This window comes from Lissotriton vulgaris, chromosome 12 (assembly GCF_964263255.1).
Source record: "Lissotriton vulgaris chromosome 12, aLisVul1.2, whole genome shotgun sequence".
In the NCBI taxonomy this organism is placed as follows: Eukaryota; Metazoa; Chordata; class Amphibia; order Caudata; family Salamandridae; genus Lissotriton; species Lissotriton vulgaris.
The window spans coordinates 707,135,983-707,151,214 of record NC_141700.1 but is presented as its reverse complement, the minus strand read 5'-3'; positions in this window follow the sequence as shown (position 1 = coordinate 707,151,214).

Below are 15,232 nucleotides of genomic sequence, written 5' to 3'. Positions count from 1 at the left end.
TTCAACTGGAAACTCAGTTCACATTCAACCATTTTTCTCCAAACATTAGCTCATGACTTCTGAAAATATGCAGATTTTCATCTCAATACATACTTTTCAATTTTGGAGTATATTTGTTAGTTCATCCAAGCAAAAGCTTTTAATTTAGTAAGCTGGGTTGCATATTGGGAGCTGCTTATAGATAAATGAAGAGCTACCAGTAGCTCACAAGCTACTTGTTGGAGAACCCTGATCCAAACATACACCGACTCCACACAGGTGGAAAGACTCGCACCTCTATTAACACGCACCCAGTAGAGGTAATCCAAACATACACCAACTCCACACAGGTGGTAAGACTTGCACCTCTGTTAACAGGCACCTGGCAGAGACAATCCAAACATACACCAACTCCACACAGGTGGTAAGATTCGCACCTCTATTAACACACGCCTGGCAGAGACAATCCAAAAATACACCAATCCCACACACACCTCTGTTAACACGCACCCAGCAGAGACAATCCAAACATACCCTAACTCCACACATGTGATATGACTCGCACTTCTGTTAACACACATTTGGCAGAGACAATGAAAATATAAACCAACTCCACACACACCTCTGTTAACACACGCCCAGCAGAGTCAATCCAGAAATACACCAACTCCACACAGGTGGTAAGACTCGCACATCTATTAACATACACCTGGCAGAGACAAACTAAACACACATCAACTTCACACAGGTGGCAAGACTCGCACCTCTGTTAGCACGTACCCTGCATAGACAATCCAAACATATATCAAATACACATGTATGATAAGACTTGCACCTCTGTTAACTCACAACTGGCAGAGACAATACAAACATAAACCAACTCCACACAGGAGGTAAGACTTGCACCTCTATTAACTTACACCTGGCAGAGATAATGTAGATTTGCCACAGCCTTGATGGGCTGAAAATCTGGATCTTATTAAAGACACAGAGGCTAATAGTATGCACTATTCCTTTATTGCCACCACACACAGCAGCATATTGAAAGCTCCTAGAACAATGGAACTTAGAACACCCAAAGCATTCCAAAAAACATAAAACCCCCCAGAAACCAGTCCACTTCCTTCTTTTATTGCTGCTGCTCACAGAGCTCAGTAAAGTAAATCCAAATATACACCAACATAACACACGTGGTAAGACGTGCACCTCTGTTAACAGGCACCTGGCAGAGACAATGCACATATAACCCAACCCCACACACACCTCTGTCAACACGCATCCACAGAGACAACACAGACATCAACTCCACATGGGTCACCTCTATTACCATGCACCTGGCAGAGACAATTCACACATATGCCAACGCCTGTATGGGCCTTACAGCAGCAGCCTGGCTCCCCAGGTGGCATGGGCTTCTATGAGGTATGACGCCTCCGTGCCATTGCGCTCCATGGGGCATGGTGTGGACAATACATATAATTTGCGGGGCTTACAGTGTCCTGGCAACAGAGGGCCGCAGGGCTGTGGACTCGAAACAGGAGGGAGAGGGTGGGGGCGGGTATCCCGGGGAAGCACCTGCTGGCACTGTTTATCTGAGAGTTTTACTGTTAGCTTTTAGTGCGCGTGGTTTAATGGGGAATCTTGTTTTTATTTTTAGCTCTTTCCTGATTAATGTTGTGTGTTTAACAACTGCTCTTAACAGCATGTTTGTCTTTCAAATCACAGGGACTGGTGTTGGGGATGAGGGCAGGCAGAACCAAGACTCGTGGAGAGTTCACGGGGCCTTTGGAGACAAAGTAATCCACAGGCAGAATTGTTTAGAACACTTGCCTCTCTCACCCATGATGCCTTTTCAGCACCCTGGTCGTGGCTGGCTCAGGGAAGACTGGGTACAAGAATCTAAGATGGCATCCATTCATCCCAGAACCAAAAGTAAGGATCACGATTCAGGTCAAATGTAGTCAACGCATGTCCTCCATTAGGTGGTCCTAGATGAGAAGTCAGTAACTGCTGCCTCGTCATACCATGCTGCCGGCACTCCAGCCATTATTTCCTCTTATTTTTTAAATTTGATTTTTTTACTTAAATTTGTCCCCCCTTTTAACCAGGTGGCCTAGGCAACCACATATCCTGTCCACATATCCATCTTTTCCACATATCCATAGGGAAGTCAAGTCTATGTTGTCCATAGGCGCTACATCACAGGAAAATGCCAGAGCTCCTCCAGGGCTCTCGGCCTCTCTGAGGAGCAGGAAACCCTTACCCCGCTCCCAATCTGCATGATTGGCAAAGAGAGGCAGCATCTCCCTTAGGTTGTGAGGCACCAGGTTCCTTGGCTCCTCTTCCAAAACCCTCAGCCCCTCAACTTCGTTGTCTGATAAGGGAAGACTTTGAACCATGTATGATATTGGGGTTCTTGCACTTCTTGCATAATAACACGTGGCTCCCCTGTCCCAGTGCATGATTGACCTGGGCCCCTTAATGCATCACCGCAGTGGTATGTGGGCATGGACCCTCAGGCTTTCTCTCCAGTTATTGGAACAGTGACCCTCAACTTATGAAGGTCCTCAGGTGCTCTCCCCAGGCTCATCATTGGCAGTGCCACTCAGAGCTACTCAGCCCAGCTCAGCAGTGGTCTTCTGGACTGTGCCCCCTCGCTTGGTTACAGGTGGGTTGTGGATGAGCCACTCCTCTCTGTGGACTCTCAACCCTCCTATTTTAGCTTTTCGTTGAGCCGGATTCACGTCCATCTCTTTTTGCATTCATCGTCTCTCCATGGTTGTTGAGTGGGTAGCTCCCCATATTCTCTCTTCCCAGATGCTTCATGGGAAGAGCCCTACACCCCCTCTTCTAGGACCTCCAGTCCCTTTTCCCAGGTGTGTGATGCTTAGTGGATAGTACTGATCGCATCTAAGGTGGATGCATGGAAAGGAGGACACAGAATCGTCTATCAGCTCGGTGGATACGTCAGTAGTGATAGAGGAATTTCAAATATGTTTGAAACCCATCCTTGGTATGCCCGTTCCATGGGCGACCACTATTAAGTACACAGGGAAAGTCAAGTCATAAGCCATACACAAGATGATTCAGACACTGACAGTGACATGATTACCACTAGAGGAATAGACCTTTAGACCATAGGGTAGGTATTTCTGGACAAGACACATAACCTAAGCAGGGGAAGTGAGGGATGGAGCAGTGGTTTGAGCTTCAAAATGGATTCTGCACCATCAGCAATGAACCAAGACAATTGGAATTGACACCCAATAACGTACAACTGAGTCTATACTTGTTTCCCAAAATAGAACAAACCTCTCGTATGTTCTTTCTTCTAAATATGGGCAATCACCTTCAACAGAAAAGTCACAGCAATCTATCAAAATCTTGCCACTTTGGAACGCAGATGACAGCAGTGCAGTGGAAAGGTAAAAACGGCCACTGGTGCAAGCGAGAAAAGTCCTCTAGCTCCAAGTTGAGCTGTTCAATAGAGGCATAATTGGGGTGTAGTTCACACCTCATGCCTTGGGACCCATGTGCCTATGTGCCCATGCACTTGCTGCACCAAACAGTGCAACGCCTACATCCATGGCTAGGAACAAAGTGCCCCTTTTTTGGAAGTAGCGTTCTTAATAGGGGCTTTCAGCTATCATCTTCATCCGTTGAATTGGTATTGTATCACTGGAATTCATCTTCCACCCACTACAGCAGTGGGTCAACCCTCTTCAGTCATTGGTTAACTTCACTGTGACTGATAACATTCTGCCCTTTCACAAAAGGGAGATTCACTCACAAAAATAGTTAATTTGAGTGTCAATGGCTACCAAGACAATGTGTGCTTTTGAAGGACCAGGTTTTAGAACCTAGCGGTGCCAGGGAAAACGCCCGATGCCTTCGAGTTCCCCTGCCTTGGCAAACAGAGACACGGGACGCTTCTTGATGACGTCAAAAAACAAAGTTTATTGGCTGCAACCAGGAACAGAGATCTACGAAGCACAACACGGGTGGTTCGCTAGAGACTGCACAAATTCAATGAGCGGAGCATGGTCTTTTATGCCAAAAATCGCATTCCAAACTAGCATCAGTTACATACAAACTAGCCAATCAAATTGTGACATTTCAAAAGTAGCGCATGACGACAATCCCATTTTCCGTTGTCCAGCCCACCAGAAATGACCAAGCACATTCCAATTTCTTGTTCGATCAGGCCGGACAAACCCATCATAAAACCTCAACCCAAAACAGTGATTATGTCGTAAAGGAAGGAGCAAAAACAGATTAGAAGCAAGATAGAAAGGTGGGTGCAGTGTACTGTAAACTTCGGCACGTCCTGCTCTTTGATCTTTATCTGACCAGCTGCTTAACAAAGAACTGGCTCAGCGAGGTCAGCCTCGGGCAAGGGAGTCAGTTCAGCCAGGTCATTCAGAAGTCAGCTAAGGTATACCTGTCTCAAGGACTCGTACACCGTAGTCATCGGCCTATGTGAGGGCAACCACACAAAATGGCTGCCACACACAAAATGGAACCCGAGGGTTCAAACGAAATCCCTAAATACATAGTGTTCCCATTGATCGATTAATGCGAAAACACTCGTGCATACCGCACTCGTGATTTGCGGTCCGCTGACACCAAAATCGTCTATTTCCAACGACCTTTATTGAACGGGTTCGGAACCACCGAACCCCAGACCCTCAAACTACGGAACTACACTTTTTTGAGATAAAAAAATATTTTTGCTTTTATCCAATCATTTTTTTCTTGTCCGATTGATAAGGGCTCAGCAGCTTCCCCAACAATAAAGATTTGTAAAAATCATACCAAAACAAGCATTGAGAATGCCAAACGTTTGGGGGCTAATTCCAGACCTATTAACTGTGCCAAAGTTTGTTTATATCCGGAATCTTGAGTTAAATATTTTTCTGGTTATTTCTGGTGGTTACTTAACGTTTTTGATACAGTGTGGCCTAATTCCATAAGCAGACTGGGTGATTCTCATTTACCCCGCAACTGAGAACAATATTCGGTATTTTTAGTGGTATGTTATTATGCCCCATTCTTTCTCCTCGATTTCTAATACTGTTTTAAGACAGTAAAAATATTTTTGCATTTTGCTTATGAATATAAAATATGAAAATCAGTTTTTCCTGAAGCACTGAGTTCCACAAAAGGAAACAGAGGGAAATAGCACCAAGGTGACATTTAGCACCATACTGCATATGATGTAAAGTAGTACCTTCAGGGGCATTAGCTCCCTTAACCTATTCACTGCGGCGGCTATTCCGCCGCAGTGCTAAGGGGGCGGGGCGGAAGAGCGGCGGGCGCATGCTGGTGACGGAACCGCTCCGTCACCAGCGTCGGTTGCACTGTGCTTATGACGGAGCGGTTCCGTCATGGTCCCGCCCGCTCAATAGAACGCCCAGCGCAGGCGCGGAATTCGCGCTCCGCAGGCACGTCGGGGGGCCATGACGGAACCGCTACGTCATCAGCACAGCGCCACCGCGGCTGATGACGGAGCGGTTCCGTCATCAGCAGGGGAGGGGTTAAGTCAATTTTTGTAACCCTACACACGATGAAAACTCCTAGAGAAATAAAAAAGCGAATGTCAAAGATTGTGAGACATGCTCACTAACTACAGAACAGTCCTATTGCAAGGACTGATTTCCCCCAGTTTGCACCAGAGGTCTGTGATTATGCAGTTTTCTGATATGTTAAAAGTCCAATGTATTTTCCTGGGAGTGGGGCAGATGGGCCAATGAGGAGACAGGATCAGCTGCTTGACATTTCCTCAGTATTTTTTTCTTTTTGGTGGCTCGCATTTTTACATTCATCACAGTTTTTTTTTGTTTTGTTAACAAGCTTTGGCAAAGGCAACAAGTCAGGCCTTTGCAGGCTGGTGTGATAATTATTTTTTTATCAACAAATATTTGTCACCAAGGATAAAAAACAAATTAAAAAACATGTCACATGGATGCTTTGTACTTGCAATTGGAATGTTATTTTTTTTAAATAAAATAACCGTTGTATATAATAGAACAGTGACATGTTTTCTAGTAGGCAGGTGTACTTACAAAAGGGATAGAAAGCATATTTTAATGCATGTCACAGGAAAATATGATTCTTCTCGGTGCAGAAAAGGTATTTTTGCTTTTAAATTACTGTAACATAAAGATGTAAACAAATAAAAATAATGAAAACAAAAAATTAAGAATGGGAAGAAAGTGAAGTCTTGGCTCACCAGTCGTGACACTGAATTGTACTTCTTTTTAGGCAGATGTGCACGGGTTCAGGAAAAATATTGAAACTCACTCTACAAGAGAACCAAAAGTTCATGTGGGCAATTCCAAATCCTTCACCCCATGCTGTGGGCAGAAGGAAAAGTGCTTCCAACAATGGATGAAGAGGGCTGCCTCAAAGCCCCGCTATGTATGTTTAAGAATTTTTATGTATACATTTTTGTTAATAATATGCAGCTGGAGAGACAGCTTAAGCAGTGTCTAGGCCAGACCTTAAAATGCAGGAGTTTTTTTGCTATATATGTATATTTTTTATGTTTTTATGGTTATTCATTGTTTTTATTTTCCATTCCTTCTACTTCTATATAACGCATAATTTCTGAAATCAGTTTATCCTTATTATCCGAGGAGACTCTTTGCACCTCTTTATGGTTCTAGAGCCACTTTAAAGAATTCGACAGTCTGAAACATTTTAACAGCTTCAGATCGTGATGATCAGTTAGGGTGTAGGATGTGACTCTATATGTAGTTTTGTGTCCTATTCTGTTGCACTGCATTACATTGGGACATGATTATTATTAGTTTGTTAAGCGTGTGACTACCTGAAGGCAGCCTGGAGCTAGACTAACAGCAAGACGGAAAATTCCTAGCTTAATTAAACAGTGAAGCTAGGGAACTGGGTTTGAGTCTCGACCACGACGCTCAACATCCTTTTTATTTTTGGGAAATCACTTAATCACTGAGTCTAACAAAAAGAATGTGTCCATCTGTAATGCAACTGGTGCTCATGTAAAGCGCTCTGATACCTTTGGGTCGAGTTTGCTGTATTTAAAACTCCAAAAAACAAAACTCAATGGGGAGTTTATTCAACACTTGGGTTGTTACTACTGAGTAGCCACACCCACCAAGTCAAGCCTTACAAAACTTAGGCATCATCAAATTGAGCGATGTTGAGTATAGCATTCTTGGAGGGATGTACTTTTTGAACACTCCCTACCTCACAGAATAGTATTGTGTCAGGATGAAACCACCCATCCTCAATTGCATTATCCTAGGTTCTGGAAATACCAAAGACTCAAATATGGAACCTGGCCTTTGGTCGGAGCAGCTGTTTGCAACATAAGACAGGCTGTGACCATGGATTCTAAGAATTGACCGCCCATACTTTAGCCCTCAGCCTGGCTTTGGTCTTTGCGATCCCTTGATGTCTTGCATGTGCTAAATCCTCGGAGTGATAAGACAATGACAAAGGAAGGGCCTCTTTGGAGCTCTTACACAACAGCCCCTCAAGCAACCTGGACAATTCTGGTGATACATGTGTGGTCATATTGAGGGTCAGCCGTATCTGGGGTGCTTCGGTGCCAACTGAATGCAGGGGTTCCATTAGCATCTATTCACTAGTCCTACAATAGTCACTATCATGGGCATGGTATGAGTGACAGCAAAACACCAAGGGACAGAGTTATCAACACTTGGCAGACTGTTTGAGCACAAGTGCCATGGATGACAGTGGCAGCGCCTTACCTTTGTAGCTATGTCACTGTGCTGTGTTTTTGCCTTTGCAAAACCTAGCAAAGCAACTGCAGTTGCTGCGTTGTGGTTGTGGAACTTTTTATTAAATTAGCCCTGAATTTAGAAAGTTCCACCTCTTATGGAGGAACGGATACACGGATTTTCAGTGTTACAAGCACAATAGCAGTTTACTTGCTTGAGCTTTCGCCACAGATTAAGAAAAGGCCATGTAGGGGCTCCTGTTTTAATTTAGTGTTACCCACTGTTTGCAGATACAGCAGTGAAAGATAGAGGTGTGCAAAGTTTTTTTTGTTTACTTTCTGAAATTTTCAGATTTTTGACCTTTGTGAAGTTCACCAGCTTCTCCAGTGTAAATTCATCCAAGCGAAGTTTATTTTACGTTGCAGGATCCTTCAAATGAACTGCAAGAACATTTAAACCCAACAAGATTGAGTAAGCGAGCGCCTGTTTCTCTGCACATTTAGGTTTTATAATGTTTTTCTCGGCCCAATGGCAAATTTATTCAGAAGTTTCTCTTTCAGTTTACCTTTATGCAGCCGAATGCAATGCACTACGTACCTTGGTAGCAGAAGAGCAACAAGCATTGGCAAAGCGGATAGGTTTTGCCTTTGGGACCTATTGGCTTTGCCAATGCCTTGTGACGATGCTGTGCAGCATGGCCAAAAGAAAAAGTAAAGAAGGCTTGATGACGGGTTGCAGTAACCGCATTATTTTGTATGCCTACATGCCTTATAACGCATGTGCACCTAAAACATAATGCAAGTACACAAGACAGGCTTGACCCTTATACCCAAAGTGGGCCAGGATACATTTTGGGAACATAGTATAATGGTTCCATGTTATTGTGACCCTCTATACTTCACAGACTCACATGTATACTTACTCTCCTAGTATCTTCTGCCTCTACTATTATATGTATTGTTTCTGCAGTAATGGTTATATGACATTGTTAATCATCTCAAAAATGTTTTAATTATCGCGCATGATGGAGCATTTGTTCAAATAGACTGTTAGTCTAAGGCTCTCAGTTACACACACCATTTTTCATGCAAATGTGGCCTATGTAAGAGAAATTTGTGGCTGGCAGCTGAGTAACCCAGATAAATCGGGATACTCCCATCCTCTATATGGGTTCTATTTGATTAGAACATATCTACAGACCACCACAAAATGATGACGCGTGTCTGGTTACAGTAAAGTCAGCTGTAGGTAAATACACAAAAGTGGAATTATTTGATCCATATAACTGGGTTTACAGGTGGCTTTTTACAGATTTCCAACACGGGTTGAACCACTTGTCCCGCCTTTTGACCTGACTTTTGGTCTGATTTAGAGCTCGGCGGCCAGGTTACTCTCACAAATGTGACAGATATCCCGTCCGCCATATTACAAGCACATTATATCCAATGACACTTGTACTACGGAGGACAGGATACCTGTCAAATTTGTGGCAGAGAAGCCCATCTGCCAAGCTCCAAATTAGGACCTTTCTCTGATATTTATAATTTCAGCCTTTGCAATGCCGCCATCATGCCTGTCCCATAGAGGGGTGTGCTTAATCCAACTGATACTTTATGCAGGACGCATCACGCGGGGTCTTCTAATCGTACTTGTCATTATCTGTGTAGATGTCAGCAGAAACATTATATTGTCTTTGGATCTGAGTGGTGTAAATCGAAGAAAATAACTGAAAGTAGGGAATGATTCAAGAAATAATATTTTATTCCACATGGGTAACTGGAAAGAGACTGAACCACACTGCGCTGATGCGTACTGCGCCATTGACTGCTGTTGTTTTAGAAGTAGGGGACCCCCATATATTAATGAACTTGCTATACACAGGGAAATAAACTAAATTGGGTAAAGGTCTATAGACAAGTTATAACACACCAATGAGAATCGGAATTATCTAGAAAAGCACATAAAAAACCCACATGAAAAGGACTAATCACCAACTTAATTCCAAAAAATTCTTACATTTTTATTGATCAAAAAAGGGGGAGGGGAAAAAATGTGTTTTGAAATTATTAATTATATTTCATACTGTTATGTTTCCAAAATATGATCCATTATTTACACAGCAGCAATATGAAACTTCATTAAAGCCACATAATGAACATATACATTACATTAGACATAAAAGACGATGGAGGCAAAGCGGTGAATAAAGACGTGAAAGACGATGGAGGCAAAGCGGTAGATAAGGGCACTATGTGCGTTTCGGCTTGTTAGCCTTCATCAGGTGACGTCTGTTGCACTACAATTAAAAATAGGTGATAGTCAATTATATACAGTGGGCATCATGGGAACAACAGTTTTTGATGAAAACAATACATCATAACATATAGTCTCTCTCAAAGACAATTAAAAAAACAGGTACATATTTACAAAACCATGTATGTAATATTTACAGAGCCACTTATGTTAGAAAGATGTATTTGAGCTAATGTACACACACTACATACAAACCTAATTTATTTGACCAATCAAGAAAGAAAATAGTTAATTGCTTCACTTCAAGAAAACTTTGTAGAGAATCATCATTGCCAAAACAGGAACCTAGATAGGGCCTGTACCTATTAATCTATATGAATTAAAAACAAGGTTCATAAAAAAGTATCGGAGTTGGGTGGAAACACATGAACATCCTGCTAGTATCTCAAAAAGAATCTATTATGTCCAACAGAAAATAAAATAATGAATAAATGATGAATGATACTTACAGTCCAAAAACACACAAATGGAAAATAAGATTAAAGCAGACAAGTGTCAACGGCAGATATTTCTGTTAGGAAAGAAAAAAAGAAAAAGACACGATAGAAACAAGCATAATGGCCTAAAGACAATGAGGGGCAACAATTAATAACCCCATGAAACTACAGGTTTCATAGATAGAAAGAAACCTTTAACCAAACACCAATACCGTTGACTAAATTTAGTTCGTGAATTGATTAATTGTCTAGTGGCGCCTTCAAAACTGCCACTAGACAAAACTCTGATCTCTCTCTCTCTGTAGCAGGAACATTAATAGCAAAATTAATCTTCACTTTTTTTTTGCTGCCTGAAAGCTGTACATACTAGGAACTCTTTCTACCGCAGGTGCTTTTAAATCGTAAGTTATTGCTAAACACAGTGCCCCTTGCCCCCCCTCCAGGTCTGTGGCCAGTGCTGATGCACTGGTCTCACCATCCTATAGCGGGCCCTGCTGACGGATCAGTGTGTGGGCCTGTTTTATCTGTTGGTTTTCCTGATATTACCACAAGAATTGCCAGCAGCAAACACAAAAGCATGTAATGTCCCATCAGTGGTGGCCACTAGCTGGGCAAATCGGTGAGGCCAGGGGACAACAAAAATAAATACTTACCTGAATCCTGACGTCTTCCGTCATAATGCCGCTTCAGCCCCAGCGCCCGATGTGACAATTCTCACACAGGCTCCCAGAGCGCCCTGCGCAAAATCAGACGCTACTCTCATTCTGGTATTACCCAGCGTGAAGGAAGCGCAGGTATTGGGTAGAGCTGGCTGGTTCTACGCTATAGCAGGGACTGGTAGTCTGTGCTCCTGAGCCCTGCAGATATCTCTAAGCAATAGCTTGGAGATATCCAAGTGCGCATGTACCTTTGGCATCTGTTGCGGCCGACCAAACCTACATGCGCACTGGCAGTGCCCTGAGCTCACCACTCCTCCCTCAAGACTCGGCGGCAGCTCCGGAGTAAAATATAATGATAAGAAAGCAGTTTTATTAACTGCTTTATTATCATTTTATTTTACATGTGTCTGCTGATTCCAGCAGTGGCGCAACTTGCGCTCCTCCACCATAGCGGAGGCGCCGCCCCGTCTCCCATGAATTGCAAAATACCCATAGAGATTGACTGTAAAAGTTCACAGCTGGCCTGATTTACAAATGTGGGCTGTTTCTTTAGCTATTGGGTGTCTCTCTCACACACACATGCACGCACTGCACTCCCCTTTGCAGCGGCCTAGACTTCAGTTCAAGATGGCGACGATTATAGCATCAAACGTGCATTCTTTCCGGAAGCTAGAGTGGAGAAGGCATGTTTACTCCAGGATATGTAGACGTGCCTTAGAGGGTGTCGCGTGCTCTGGATTCTATAAAAGGTTCCCTTTCACAGGTGACGTACATGAAGCATAGCTACAGTAAAAGCCAACTGGGTAGGCCTGGACAAGCTCTCCAATCCTCAATTGCTCCGGGCTCCGTTTACGCCTGTCGAGAGGCATAAATAATGGGCAGAAACTTAATTTTCTTTCCTCACTTTGCCAGGTTTTCCTCGCGCCTCCCCGGATAAAAGGTTTTCTGCCTGTTTAGTGTCTGAGCCCGGGGCCTGTCTGACGCAGTCCTCGGCCGAGGGAAGGCGGCTCGAGCTCTGTCACGTAGCCTGCCAGGTATTTTTGGAACAATGACGAGGTTGGGGGGGCGAGGTCACTGGGCTCTTCTGTCTAATAATCCAAAGGGCGAAATCCTTAGGGGATTAAGAGCGTTTAACCCTAGAATGGGGAATAACAGTCAGCATCAGTTTGTGGTCTCTTAATCCTACATGTTTTCACCTGTTCTGGGTCTGTTTTCCGTGGTGCACCACCGGCTTTTACCTTTAATGTGCGTATTTAAAAAGAAACAAGTGTGAGTTGTATAAGGACAACTTGTAACTCCAGATTCGGCTGGTAACAGGCGAATCGTGATTTACACGCAACTCATAATGTGGGCCACTGTATCCACTGTTGGCGGGGACATGATGGGCAGGAAGGAGCCATGACACAAAGGGATCAGTGCCAAAGTCCCATCTGCCCTCCTCTGCATTTGTCTTATTGTGGGGACAGATAAAGGGTGATGCGCCCAATGGTTGACCTTCCAACAGCATTGCCATCGGGCACTGGAGACGCTTGTGAAACATGATGCCGGAGAAGCCTCCAACTTCAGACTGGCTTGTGCATCATCATTCAATGTGGCATCGCCTGCATAGGAGGCAACCATGTTAATCAGGGTTGTGGTCCATGCCGTGCTTTCTCTTTCCCTGATGTGCGATAGGCTCTTCCGCTCTTCTAACACTCGTGCACAGGTTCAGTCCACAGTGGACGGAGGTACATGGGTCGAACGAGTCTTCTAAGCTTCTGGCATCATGAATCAGAAAAGTCTTCAGAATCCAGAAGTGCACACAGTGAGTTGGTCACCACGAGGCACTGTATAAGGAAAATGGGAGTTCCTGTTGGTGCAACAATTGAGGGTAAGATGTACAAATAAGCTTACCCTAAACTAATCCACACTGACTTTTCTGTGGCTTTACTAAATTGTAAAAGCACCCAAAATCTTGTAGCTACTTCACTTGAATTCAAGATGGCACAGGACTTTGGTTACTGGCTATAGTTGTCCGTCATTTTAAGGCGGAGCCAAGTGATGAGACGAAGCAGTTGACCCAACCCACCGGTTTAAGTCTTAAGCCATAGGCAGGCCCTCAGGCTTCTTAACCCGCTTATGTCTCTTCCTTGTTGGATTAAGGCAAGCAGCACCAGTCAGGCTTTTTCCAGATAGGTTCATCAGCATAAGTGCTCATATGAAGTCCATCCCAGACCATACTTTGTGGTCTTTGTTACTTTCACTGGGTGAAAGTAACATTTTACAATGCATTTGAGAAGCAAAACTTGATACAAAATGTAGCTAAATGTTTTTTATATTTAATTAATTAGTTACAGATTACCCATACCTTTCAGAATTAAAAAAGACGTCACCACCACCAGTGAGGTAGGTTTTATATTATTAACATTAAAGATTAACAGGTACAAATCTGAGTAGGCATCTCTGTTTTCTCATGTTGACAGGGTTCAGCAGAATGGCAGACACCGGCCCGGGCACTTGACAAGGCACAAAAATTAATCTCCAATCACTTTAATGGTAAATAAATAATACACAGTTATAATTCAACCCAATCAAAAAGAGTGTGCATAAAGTACAACCATCACATGCTCTAAGTCTTTTACTTAGTTCACTTTCCGTAAAAACAAAGATGCTTATGTACATCCCCGTTTGCCTGATCTCGGATGCACCTCACTCTTTTTAGGTTTCGCTGGGGGGAGGAGCCGTTAGGCTCCTCCTCCAGAGAAATCTATTGAGTACAGTAAGCACTCTGGAACACGCCCCCCCGTCCCATTGGCTAGCTCCATAAATGGAGCCTAGCCATTGGACGAGGGGCCTGTCCATCAATGCCGGACCAGACACGGGGGCGTTCCCGAGATTCTTTGGCTTTTGCCGACGTCACGCGACGCCGGGAATGCCCCCGAGTCTCCTCCGGCCGGGCCGTGCTTGCTGCTGTCCTGCCTTGTGTCCGGCCGGGCCGTGCTTGCTGCTCTCCTGCCTCGTGTCCCTCCTCCCGCCGTCCCCACGTTTCCCGCCTCCCTCCCGACGTCCGTGTCCTTTCCCGCCCCCCTCGTCCTCTCCCGCCCGCCCCCCTCGTCCTCTCCCCCCCCCCCCGTGTCCTCACAAATTGTGGTATCCCGTCCCGCCCGGGGGTCAACCGGCAGCTGCTCGGCACCTTGGCCGAGGCACGAAGGGTCTGCGACCGCATTGGTGGCTTTTCGGAGGCTCGTCGGCAGAGGCGCGCTCTGATTGGCCGCTGCAGTGGGCCTGTCCCCGTGAGCTGCGCCGCCGTTGGTTGGAGCCTCGCCAGGATTCAGGATGCAGTTCTTGGTGGGCGAGCTTCTTTTTTAGAACCAACTTTATTGTTGTTTATTGTATGTCTGTGCTTTGTAATTTATATTAACAGCGCCCGACACGTTTTGCTCCCCCGGGCTCCTTTTTATTTTATTTTAACTATTTTTAGTTGGCTCGGCCGCTGCAGGATTCAGTCCTCTTTCTTTGTCCCTGCTTTTGCAGGGCGTTCCGATTTGATGTGAGTAGAGAACCGCCCCACGTATTTATCCACGTGCGTGCGCTCAGTAACTGTTGGACACGATCGGACGGCGTGACGTGGAGCCAGTGAGGAATTGCCGGCTGATTTGTTTCAGCGCGCACAGAGTAAGTGTTCGTTAGCTCAGTGCGTACTCAGGGTGGTCAACAGTACTTTGGGGGTGTATAAGCGAGGGGATTGTTTTTACCCCCGTGATTGGGCACGTTTGTCAAGGACTGTTCTGTATTCACAGGCTTCAGTTGACTTCTTGGATCACTGCCTTAGACGTAAACTATGGCCCGAGGCTACTTTGATTAGTGGAAGTACCGACCTAGAGAGAGGGAGGTAGGCGTAGATGTATCATTTATTTATTATTACTTTTCGAAGCAAGGTCTTGTCACTAAACGGAGAAAAGTTGTATGTCACTGGATGCAGTCAAGATGTGGCCACATTTTAGACACTGCAAGAAATCAAGCGCTATGTTGATGTTTTTCTTTCCGTCGTTGTGCTGCTCATTGTCAGTGTTGCTCCCTCCTGTTGTCTGTACTGCTGCTTCCCTCCCACCCTCCCGTGGTCCGTGCGGCTGCTTCCCTC